We start from the raw sequence: 12,837 nt of genomic DNA on the forward strand, positions 1-12,837 counted from the left end.
GGAGAAGAGCCCAGCTGCGCTTTGGACTAGGGACCTTCTCTGGCAGGTTGGGAGAAGGCAACTTCACAACGTTTTCACCTAGGGCTTCCCACCATAGCACCATCATACTAATCTCTCTGGGTACCTCTCCTGAGCTGTCCAATGAGGGCAACAAACGGGGTGAGCAACAAAAGCATACATGTTTTTCTTGCCCTTAATATATTTTTTAAGATTTTATTTATTTATTCATGAGACACAGAGAGAGAGGCAGTGACATAGGCAGAGGGAGAACAGGCTCCCTGCGGGGAGCCCGGTGTGGGACTCTATCCTAGGACCCCAGGATCACGCTCTAAGCTGAAGGCAGATGCTCAACCATGGAGCCACCCAGGTGCCCCTCTTGCCCTTAATCTTAATCATGACTTCATATTCTCCTTTCCTTGAGAGACAATTTCAAATATACGTAGAAATCTGAGAAGACTCATTTGCCACAGCCTCCAACCCCAAACCTTGTTCGTTCTGATCCAGTATTTCATCCCACAGTGAAACCCATCCAACTCATCAAGGTGTCACAGTTAATACAAAATCCTCAGAGAAGGCATCATTGCCCAGTGTCCATTGGCACTGGTGGTCTCTCAAACCTTTCTCTAGAGTATCGATTGAATTGATTGCATGTTTCAGAAAGTCTCTTCATTTTGGAACCAGAAACCGTTTCCAGGTGGGAATCCTTAAACTGCTGTTAATGGTTTTCCTCTGACTCCCCCTCGGACTGTTCCTTCCCTTTAATGGATCTCTGATTGATTAGTAATTATCCTCCAACCCAAAAAGAAGAAAAGCACTTACCTTCACCATTAAACCAGTATTTTAAGCCCTAGACTATAAGGCTACTTGAAGAATTTTCTGTCCCTTCCTCCCTTTCCAATAATTCCACAGAGTTTCACAAGGATAAATAATGAGCCACGTGGCAGTCAGACAGCCTCAGGTCCAGCCCTGCATCCTCAGAGCAGAGCACCCGGGTTTGACTCTGCTGATTAATTTTTAACCTCATTTTCAAGTTTTTACTGATACGAGTATCTCAAAAGGTGACATCATGTTTTTCTGCTTTGAACTGTGCATACAACCAAAAAAAGTCAACAAGCATTTTTCCTGAAAGGAAGGTGGCATGGTATGGATGAAAGACCAAGGCTCTTGGGATTGGAGAGATGATGTGAACCCCACCTTCACTTCCTCATATTTTCTTTCTTTCTTTCTTTCTTTCTTTCTTTCTTTCTTTCTTTCTTTCTTTCTTTCTTTTTCTTTCTTTCTTGATGTTATTTATTTATTTGAGAGAGAGAGAGAGAGTATGAGAGGGAGGAGGGTCAGAGAGAGAAGCAGATTCCCTGCTGAGCCGGGAACCAGATGCCAAGCTTGATCCTGGGACCCTGGGATCTTGACCTGAGCCAAAAGCAGATGCTTAACTGACTGAGCCATCTAGGCGCCCCTTTCTAGAATTTTCTGTGGCTTTGGACAAGTCACTTAACCCCTGTGAATTTCACTAGTAAAGCAAGGGTTATATCACTCAACTCATGTGTTATTATGCAAATTGGATGAAATACTTATGCTATGCTAAATACTTATGCTAACTGGTATGCTAACTCACTGGTAGTCAGTCTTCAATAAATGAGACATTTCCACTAAGAGGTTCTGGTAAGTTGTCTAGACTTTCCTTAAGCTTTTAGTGCCCATGTTCTAATAAACTTTGGCTAAACTGCTATCTTCTCATGATGATGCTACCCTGTGTTGGGGAACATCATCAAAGACATGTGACCCATGAGCTAGGCCTGGGCACTCAGAGGCTCCTCAGCATCTCCTGGGAATGTGGGTCCCATTTGCCTTTTCCACTGCCAGAAGCTGTAAGGACGTAGCCTTGAGATGGTGATGTGGTGTTGAGCCTACCTATAGGATACACGACTGAGCCCAGTTAGGGCCTCTTCATAAACTTCTAAGAATTGGAAGATGGGTGCAGAAATCCATTCATTTTGCTGCCTCCTATGATAAGCATCTTTCCCTTTGCTAATATTAAAACTGCCACCTGGAGTGGCCTGCTTCTGTGTTCAGTCTTTCCTTGTCCTCTGAGTACAGGGGCCAGTTTCAGATAATACTCAGGATGCTCCCAAGAGGGCTACAAACCAACACCCTGCAGTCTTCCTTCCTGTTTTTTATCCGAGCCTTAAGTGCTCCAATCTCTGCTTGACTCTTGATTCTTGGATTACATCTTATTTATGAATTTTATTTTGTGGTCCTTGGTTGTTACTGGATATTTCCAACTTGACTCTTATAAAATGAACTGCCTTAGTTGAGTTGTCCCTGTGGGATATGTCCCACCATACTTCTTGGAATAGTCTACTGGGGCCAGCACCTTAGTTTAGCTACTTTGTTTCTTTGTATTAGCTTCCTGTTGTTGCTGTAATAAATTAACACAAACTTAGTGACTTAAAACAACACATATTTATCCTCACAGTTCTAGAGGTCAAAAGTCCAAAATGAGTTTCACTGGGCCAAAAATCAAGAGGCCTGCAGAACCACCACACTCATTGGAGGCTTTATGGGATAATCCATTTCCTTACCTGTTCCAGCCTCTAGAGGTCACCACTAGCTTTCCTTGGCCCCTTCCTATATCTTCAAAACCTCTTTAAACCTAACTCTGTTCCATTGGACTTCTTAAAGGGGAATTTTAAGAGTCCCCCTTAAAATTTCTTGCAGAGCTGGTTTGGAGGTCACATATTCTTTCAGTTCCTGCCTGTCTTGGAAGCTCTTTATCTCTCCTTCTATTCTGAATTCTTGGTTGCATGTTCTTCTCATTTAGGACCCTGAATATATCCTGCCAGCCCTTTCTGGCCTGCCAGGTCTCTGTGGAGAGCTCTGCTGTTAGCCTAATACTTCTTCCCATAAAAGTCAGGGATTTCTTGTCTCTTGCTGCTTTAAGGATCTTCTCTTTATCTTTGGAATTTGCAAGCTTCACTATTAAGTGTCGAGGTGTTGAATGGTTTTTATTGATTTTAGGGGGGATCTCTCTATTTCCTGGATCTGAATGCCTGTTTCCCTTCCCAGATTAGGAAAGTTTTCAGCTATGATTTGTTCAAATACATATTCTGGACCTCTGTCCCTTTTGGCGCCCTCGGAACCCCAATTAAACATAGATTTTTCTTCCTCAGGCTGTCACTTATTTCCCTTGATCTATCCTCATGATCTTTTGTTTGTCTCTTTTTTCCTCAGTTTCCCTCTTTGCCATCAACTTGTCTTCTATGTCACTCACTCGTTCTTCCACCTCGTTAACCCTTGTCGTTAGGACCTCTAGTTTGGATTGAATCTCATTCAATTGATTTTTAATTTCTGCCTGATTAGATCTAAATTCTGCAGTCATGAAGTATCTTGAGTCCTTTATGTTTTTTTCTAGAGCCACCAGTAGCTTTATAATAATGCTTCTGAATTGGCTTTCTGACATTGAATTGTAATCCAAATTTTGTACCTCTGTGGGAGAGAGGACTGTTTCTGATTCTTTCTTTTGAGGTGAGGTCTCACTAATTTGGGGAATATAAATAATAGTGAAAGGGAATAAAGGGGAAAGGAGAAAAAATAAGTGAGAAATATCAGAAAGGGAGACAGAACATGGAAGACTCCTAACTCTGGGAAACGAACTAGGGGTGGTGGAAGGGGAGGAGGGCGGGGGGTGGGGGTGAATGGGTGACGGGCACTGAGGGGGGCACTTGACGGGATGAGCACTGGGTGTTATTCTGTATGTTGGTAAATTGAACACCAATAAAAAATAAATTTATTATTAAAAAAAAACCTAACTCTGACCCTACTGCCTCTCTCTTTATAAGGACCCTTGTAATTATATTGGACTCACTTGGAATATCCAGGAGAGTCTTCCCATCTCAAAATCCCTAACTTAATCACACATGTAATATGCCCTTTGCCACACAAACTGACATATTGACAGGCTCCAGGGACTAGGACGTGGAAATCTTTGAGTGGAATTATTCAGTCCACTTTTAGGGCAAGGAGGAGTAGCAGGGAGAACTGAAAGGATAGTTCCTTCCTTCCTTTAATGAAAATTTTGGTTATTGACTTATTATAAATACATCAAGTACTTGATGTTTAATGAAAATAGTTAAAAAGAAGACGGATGACTTTTTTTTTTTTTTTTTTTTTGCCTAGTGAAGAAGAAGATGTGAGATTTTCTCATTTGCTCGAAGGCACAACATGACTTGGCAGTAGTTCTAGAAGAAAAAGTAGAAAAGAGCGGATCCCCCAAATAGGGGTAAATGTGCTAAAGAGAAATAGTCCACAGTGTCCAATGCCACAAGTAAGATTCAAACTGTATTCTTCAAGTTGCATATTTTGTTTAAATAGTGTAATTGTGTAGTTGAGTTTTGCAAGCTCTTTGGAGGGATCCTGTGTGTTTCGAAAGCCGCTATATTCACAGCTCCTGGCACAGCATTTGGCTTATAGTATGTATTCATTAAACATTAATTTACTGAGAGGATGAATTCTTGAATCATGCTCCCCATCAAGAATCAAGATTTCTGTAGCTGCTCCAAGCCCTTCACCCTCTTCATGATTTTCACATAACAAAGTATTGTTAAATCAATTCCCTCTGGGAGCTCTGTATAGAAAGAACAAGTATCTGTAAATTACTTATAAATATCAAGTGTAATGTAGCAGAAAAGATCAGATGTCCTTAGAAAGTTAGGTCTCTCTGGCCTGGCATTAACAGCTGTTTCCAATCAGAGCAGATTAATTCCACACTCTTTTTTGAGAATTTACTGTTCCAGATGTGATAACACTGATTTATTTAAGATCTGACCCGTGACTCCACAGAGGTTGTAGTCCACTGAGTGAGACTATACATAGACAGACAATTGGGATGAAAAGTGAAGAAAACAAACAAGACACACAGGAACAGAGATACTGGGAGAAAGCAGCTGAGGACCCTGCCAACAACACAGGGGTGTCAGGGGAAGGCTTCCAAGAGGAGACACGGCTGTGATTAGTCTCCACAGGTGATGTGGGTGAGTCAGTGATGTAGGGGAAGGACCTCCCGGAAAGAGCAAAGGCCCAGAGGTTCAGTGTGGGGAATTGCAATTGTTCAACAGGACCAGAGATTAAAGTGCAAAGGCATGACAGTGATTTGGAGAACTGACTGCAAACATAGGAAAGATTTTTTTTTAATCATTTGCTTTTCCCAGTACTAGAAATAACTAACTAGGAATGGAAATAGAAAGGAGTTTTTAACGTTCTCTAGCAACAAAAATTGCAGGAGTTTTTGGAACAAGAACATCATTCAAATAAGAAAAGTGTGACTCAAGGAAAAGAAAGCAATAAAACTTTACTAAAGCACATAAAGCAAGATCTGGCTAAATGGAACTATGTATTATATTACTGGGTGGGAGCACTTAATATAACAGTATTAATCCTCTCAGAATTAATAGATGTATTCAGTGAAAATCCAATTCAAAAAGGATAACTGCAAGGGCGACCTGGAAAGAGCTTGAAAGCCCATCAGTGGGTGACCAACTGAACAGATTGCAATACACCTTTATATATAAAAGAAGTGGGGTGCCTGGGTGGCTCAATTGTTGAGCATCTGCCTTCAGGTCAGGGCGTGATCCTTGGGTAATGGGATTGAGTCCCACATTGGGCTCCCTGCAGGGATTCTGCCTCTCCCTCTGCCTGTATATCGGCCTCTCTCTGTGTGTCTCTCATGAATAAGTAAATAAAATCTTTAAAAAAAAAAAAGTGAGCAACAGTTTAAAAGAATCAGTTGCACCTAAACCATTGGATTTGGATGCTTTTGTATAATGTCATATAATTTAAGTGAGTAAATCAGATGCAGAGTACATAGGAAGGGAGTCCATTTTCTTTTCTTTTAAAGATTTTTATTTGTTTATTCATGAGAGACGCAGAGAGAGAGAGAGAGAGAGGTAGAGACCTAGACAGAGGGAGGAGAAGCAGGCTCCATGCAGAGAACCCGATATGGGACTCAATCCTGGGATTCCTGGATCATGCCCTGAACCAAAGGCAAGACGCTCAACCACTGAGCCACCCAAGTGTCCCAAGGGAGTCCATGTTTATCTAAATATTTACACATAAAAAACCCAATATCTAAGTATCTTTGTATGAGATTCTATGAGTCAGACCTGGCTGTTAACTTTAGTTATCTGGTTTGGGTAACTAATGTGTTGGTAAAAAAACAAAAAGACAAACTATAAAACTCCACAAAAAGGTGACTACAAAAAAAAAATCAGCATTTATAGCCCATGCCTATAGAATTATGCATGTATATATGCATAAATACACATGTATATATATTTGTTGATGTGTGCATGTACATACACAGGTACAGGAATGTATGTTTATGCATACATGTACACACACATATATTTTTTTAAAATTTTTATTTATTTATGATAGTCACAGAGAGAGAGAGAGAGAGAGGCAGAGACACAGGCAGAGGGAGAAGCAGGCTCCATGCACCGGGAGCCCGATGTGGGATTCGATCCCAGGTCTCCAGGATCACGCCCTGGGCCAAAGGCAGGCGCCAAACCGCTGCGCCACCCAGGGATCCCCACACACACATATATATTGAGAGAAAGCGAGAGAGTTACAGTCTAATATCTAAGATAATTAGTTCTGTGGACAGAGATAAGCCTGACTTTCTTACTTAGGTTTTTCCTATATTGTTTAAAGTTCTATACAAAGGGCATTTATTTGTTTTGTAATCAGAAAAAGAAAAAAAAGCCCATTTTGATTTTAGAAAAACCCAAAGCACCCAGGTCACTCCAAGTCAGGGAATAGTGGGAAATCTGTGGGAGAAGTCAACAAGACCAGGTCACAAAGGCCTTTTATGTAATATTCAAGAGCATGAATTTTACCTCGTGGTTTTTGTACTTCCTCAACACAAAAATCTATGTGGACACAGAAATAGGAATGCATGGGGAGTGTGCTGAGACCACAGGAAAAGCACAAAATATTTTTCTGAAAGGCAGATTTTATGTAATACTTTGAGAAACATGTGTTTATGTGTCTTAAATAGTTTTGGTCAATGCAAAATTTGTATGAATTCTACAAGGAAAAATACAGAGACTTAAAAAAAGAGTCCATGCTGGGCTTTTTTTGTGTTTGTAACCCAGATCCACTCTGTAGTTAAAAATCATCTAGTGAGGGACACCTGGGTGGCTCAGTGGTTGAGCATCTGCCTTCAGCAGGGCGTGATCCCGGAATACCAGGATCAAGTCATCAGGCTCCCTGCATGGAGCCTCCTTCTCCCTCTGCCTGTGTCTCTGCCTCTCTCTCTCTCTCTCTCTCTCTCTCTGTGTGTCTCTCATGAATAAATAAATACAGTCTTTAAAAAAAATCATCTAGTGGAAAAAAAGAAAAAAAAGAAAAATGACTGGGAATTATTAAAATGTTTTAAGCAAGTGTGCGGCATGATCAGGTATATACTTTTAGGAAGTTTGATTTGGTGGTTATGTCTGATGAATGATGGTATGTACATCCCTAACTGAAAAGTACTACAAAGTGAGAAACTCAAAGTGAGAGGAACAGAATGAAACCAGACTTTTGTGTCCAAGCAGGAGGCAGATGGATATAAGCAATGAGGAGGACACACAATGGACCACAGGAACTTCAGATTATGTCATTCTACTTCACTTCCCTAAGTGAACATCATAGAATTTACTCAAAATCTGGCTGCAGGGGCACCTGGGTGGCTCAGTGATTGAGCCTACCTTTGGCTCAGGTCATGATCCTGGGGTCCTGGGATCAAGTCCTGCCTATGTCTCTGCCTCTCTCTGTGTGTGTATCTCATGAATAAATAAATAAAATCTTAAAAAAAAAATCTGGCCGCAAAATAACACTGAGGTGGAAAGAAGTTGATAAATGGAGAGGCCTCCAGATCAAAGTCCCCAAGGATTTAAGCAATGCCCACATTTGCCTTAAGTCCAGAAAGCAAATATCCCCAGGGGCTCTCAGAGTAAGTAAACACATATTATTTCTATAAGGCCATAGGCCTATGGGTGGGGCTTCTACCTCAGGTGTAGTATGCACCATATGGAAAAGGCTGATTTTGCCTCGTTGTTCCAGGTGAAAAGGAGACTATGGAACCTCTTTCTTACCTTTTCCCTAGACCTGCAACCTGATCACACCTTTTGAGACCTAAGGCCCCAGGTGGCAAGAAGAGACAAAGAGGGACCAACCAAGTCCAAGTATACCCAACCAACCAAGTATACCAAGAAAAGAGCAGCTTTTGCTAGAATTTTAAGATAAAGAGAGACTCTTAAAAGTTACCATGGAAAGCTAACAGATTATCTATGAAAGGAACAACTTTTTATCCAATGGAGGAGTACCTCAACAATAAAGTAGAATGCAGCAAGGGAGAGACAGAAATCATCTGTATTTGTCCTGCTCAGGACTTGCAGTGTTCTTATAATTTGAGAAATCCAGGTTCCTGATTCCAAAAAATTCTTACTTGTTATCTCTCCAAATACTTCTGCTTTTGCTTTACTGGATTGACCTATAACAGGCATACAGAATCCTTTATCTATCTTTGACTCTTAACTGCATTTGCATATACATGTTTTTCTTGTCTTTCTCTTCTGTTCTGCATTCTGAGCAAATTCCTCAAAATTTTCTTCCACTGCCTTAAGGCAGCACATCTGAAATTCAATGTGCATATGAATTACCTGGGGAATTTGTGAAAGTGTTGAGTATCTCAGTGGGTGTGGGTTGAGCCTGAAGTTTTTTGTTCTATGAAACTTCTAGAATGATGCTTATCCTGAAGTTATTAGCCCATTGCTACTTTGTGTAGAAATGCTCTTATACTCTCTTCCACTATATTTTGTCTATAATTCAGTCTGGGAATAATATTTAGCCTAAGATTTATTTCAGCAATAAGCTTTCTTCTTTCAAGGTCTATATTTTTTTTCTAGTATTTCTAAATTTTTAGAATAGTCAGTTTTTCTTATTTAACTTTGACCTATTTTAATTTCATAATTTTCTGGTGTCTATGTGGAAGTGAATCTTTCATTTATTTCCTTAAGCATCCTAACCATAGTTATCTTTGTCTGACTTTAAAATTATTTTCATCTGGAATAGATTCATAGGGCATTTGTTGAGTTTGATCACTGTCTTTTTGGTTTATGTTACCTCATGAATTTTGAAATTTTGGTGTGCAAACAAAATTTCAGTGTTTTTACTTGTCTGTCTCCGAATCTCTTTCCTCTTCCTTCTCTCTCTCCCTCAGGGCTTACCCAGCACTTTATTGTGTTGCCTTCACCTGCGTTTTAAGGTTGATATTCTAGAACCATGCCAGGTTTTATACTAACATTCCAGGTCTCCTGTCTTGCAATGATATTCCAGCCATCACAAATCTGGTCTCTGATCCTGTAGGAAGCTTAACTGAGATTCTAGCTGCCAGCCTCAGTCTGTATTTGCCTCTCTACCTCTTCAGGACTATGTCTTGCTAAGGCTTGTAGCCCTAGACATATCAGGCTACAGATTGGCCTGCAGCTTCCTTTGTGATGTGGCAGACAGACTTAAAGATGCCTCCATGATCCCTCATGTCTCCTCAAGTCCATGTCTATGTTTATGTCCTTGAGTATGGACGTGACCTCTGATTTGCTTCTAACCAATGGAATATGACAAAGGTGATGGGATGTCATTTCCACAATTATACTGTGTTATATTAAATTATCCCCTGTCTTGTTAACAGATCTGCCTCTCTGTCTCTCCTTTGCAGGCTCAGAGGAAACAAGTGGTTGTATTTAGGAACCCCCATATAGGAAGAAACTGTGGGCAACCTCTACTAAGAAATTTAAACTTTCAGTTCTGCAGCTGTAAGGAACTGGATTTTGCCAACAGTCTGAGCTTGGAAGTAGCTATTTCCTGAGTTATGTTTTTGATGAGACCTCAGAATAAGTTAACAACTAGATTGCATTAAGGTGAGACCCTGAAGCAGAGAACCCAGCTAAGCCATGCTTCAACTTTGGATTTATGGAAGCTCGGTCAAGAAAAAAAAAAAAAAAAAAAAGCAGCATTGTGGTAAGCCAGCAGGACAATTTTGAATAGCTCTAACGTTTGGTTCATCGGAGCCTTGGAAGTAAAGGAGAAATAGCATAGAGTGGAAAAAAATATTTGAACCAATATGGACTGAAATCATCTCAAATACAATGAAATACAGAGTCAAGATAATCAGAAAACTTTAAACAGGATAAATCAAAAAAAAAAAAAAATCCATGCCCAGGATGGATTAGAAGTACAACATGCTGTTCTGAAAGTTCTCCTCTCAGTTTCAAAAAGAGAAATAGTTTGGGGATTCCTGGGTGGCTCAGCGGTTTAGTGCCTGCCTTTGGCCCAGGGCATGATCCTGGAGTCCCGGGATCGAGTCCCACATCGGGGTCCCTGCATGGAGCCTGTTTCTCCCTCTGCCTGTGTCTCTGCCTCTCTCTCTCTCTCTCTCTCTCTCTCTCTGCGTGTGTGTGTGTGTCTCATAAATAAATACATACATACATACATACAATCTTTTTTTTAAAAAAAAAGAGTGAGAAATAGTTCAAAAATAAGCAAGCAAAAAAAAAAAACAAACAAATAAACAAGGCAACATAAAGCCAAAGAGATATAGACCAGACCATGGGAGTGAGAGTGAGATTTGATATTCAGAGGGGTGTGTGTATGTGTGTGTGTTTGTGTGTTTGAGAAACAGAGACAGAGAGACAGAACTCTAGTCTCAAAGGGAAGAACCGAGCAGCCTATCTCCTTGGGATCCCTTCATCTCACAGCCTAGAAGGCGCAGAGTCCTCACTGAACATGAGCCTGGTCATATAGGTCAAAGGTCAATGGGACTTGGGGGTTTTTTAAAAGACTTATTTTGAAAGATTTCATTTATTTATTTTGAGAGAGACAGGGAGAGCATGAGAGTGGGATGAAGTTTAGAGGAAGAAGCAGACTCCCAGCTGAGCAGGAAGCCCGACGCAGGGCTTGATCCCAGGACTCTGGAATCATGACCAGAGCCAAAGGCAGACATTTAACGAACTGAGCCACCCAGGCACCCCTAAAAACTTATTTTGAAATAATTTCAAATTTACAAAAAAATTGCAAAATAAATATAAAGAATTATCCTATACCTTTTACCTAGGTTTACCGATTGTTAATATCATGCCACGTTAGCTTTCCTTCTACCCATCTATCTATTTATAGATCTGTGTCTCTATATATAATTGCTGAACCATTTGAGGTAAAGTTGCAGATATCATCCTCTATCCTTAAACATTTTATCTCCAAATTTTAATTTCACTAGCTGTTTTCATGATGTTCTCTCTTAACATTTCCCACCCCACTCCTAGTCTGGGATCACACACTGCATTTAGTTGTCATTTTTCTTTAGTCTTTTTTAATCTGGAAAAGCTCTCAGCCCCTTCATCTTTCACAATAGTGAGTTCTTAAAGGGTACGGGGGAGGTGTTTTGAAGATTACTTGAACTTTTAAACATCGTTACAAAGCGGCCCTGGGGTCCAAAGATTTCTTGGCTGTAGAGTTTAAAACAGGTGGAAGATCATAGGAGTCACAGAAAAGGGTCCAATCCAAGGGCTGATGGCCTTCTCGTCCCTGCACTGCTAGTTTGGGCATTGAGCTAAGGACATGGCAGCACCTCCATAACCCTGAATGGTGTTGAAGATGTTGAGGTGTCTTAGGGGTGGGAGATTCCTGGAAAGGGAGGCTGTCTGAGATTGAATTTGGCTATACTAAGAGTCAGGGGATGGTTGTAGTCCATCTTGGGGTAAACTCCACCTCAGAGTAGGCTCTGTATGCAGGTAAGGGGTCTCTAGGACCTGAACTTAGTCTGTCTGGGCCCCCTCAAAGGGAGACGATTTGGTGAGGAAGGGGAAGAGCCTAGCCTGGGATGAGTAAACCAAGCAGAGTCATTCTCCACCTTCCCCCAGTACCCCAACTCAGTGGTGGTTATGAATTTTAGCTACATGTAAACATCCTATAAAGGAAATGTGCAGAGCAGAGGAAGGAGATACAAGTTTTGCTAGATGCCTCACTATGTCAGCCCGGATTTATTTGAAACCAATCCTCCTCATGGACTCCATGCTCTTGGTTCTGGAACTTCACTGAAGACAGCAATTAAGGATGTACTCTCATGTAAGAAAATGCTTTTATTTATTTATTCATGAGAAACACAGAGAGAGAAGCAGAGACATAGGCAGAGGGAGAAGCAGGTTTCCTACAGGGAGCCTGATGCAGGACTCAATCCCAGGATCCCTGGATCACGACCTGAGTCAAAAGCAGATGCTCAACCACTGAGTCACACAGGTGCCCCCAAAACATATAACATAAAAAGAAAAATCAATCTTTTTAGCGTTACAAGTTTATATAATTCATAAAAAGGACTTACCATGGAATTGTTAAAATAATAAACATTCCTACATGGTTAAGCATTTGGATTCTAATCATTCACTTATGCACAGGGGTGGAAAAATTGGGTTACAACAAACTTTAAACTTGTTATAAAAACTATTGCTAATCAGAAAATAAGTTAAAGCATCTAAGTGTACTTCTGGTTAGTATGTAATGATATTTACTTTCCAAAATCCAATTTAACATAGCATTTCAAGAAATTTAAAATGTGTCTGTTTGGGGGTGCCTGGGTGGTTCAGTTGGTAGAGCATCCAACTCTTTTTTTTTAATAAATTAATTTTTTATTGGTGTTCAATTTACCAACATACAGAATAACACCCAGTGCTCATCCCATCAAGTGTCCCCCTCAGTGCCCATCACCCATTCACTACCACCCCCCGCCCTCCTCCCCTTCCACCA

The 12,837-nt window shown here is 40.7% G+C and overlaps 1 protein-coding gene across 9 annotated transcripts in view; it reads right to left on the minus strand.

Annotated features, from left to right (window-relative positions):
• Positions 1-12,837, minus strand: part of SLC17A2 (solute carrier family 17 member 2) — a 78,898-nt gene that overhangs the window by 15,038 nt on the left and 51,023 nt on the right. For 3 of the 9 annotated variants that reach the window (XM_038584325.1, XM_038584323.1, XM_038584324.1), the window contains exon 1: positions 820-954. The exons of the other annotated variants lie outside the window; for them this stretch is intronic. The gene's annotated coding sequence lies outside the window, so the exon portion shown is untranslated. Of the gene's footprint in view, positions 1-819; positions 955-12,837 lie in introns of those variants that run through there. 9 annotated transcript variants of the gene reach the window in all.

This window comes from Canis lupus, chromosome 35, assembly GCF_011100685.1.
Source record: "Canis lupus familiaris isolate Mischka breed German Shepherd chromosome 35, alternate assembly UU_Cfam_GSD_1.0, whole genome shotgun sequence".
Classification (NCBI taxonomy): Eukaryota; Metazoa; Chordata; class Mammalia; order Carnivora; family Canidae; genus Canis; species Canis lupus.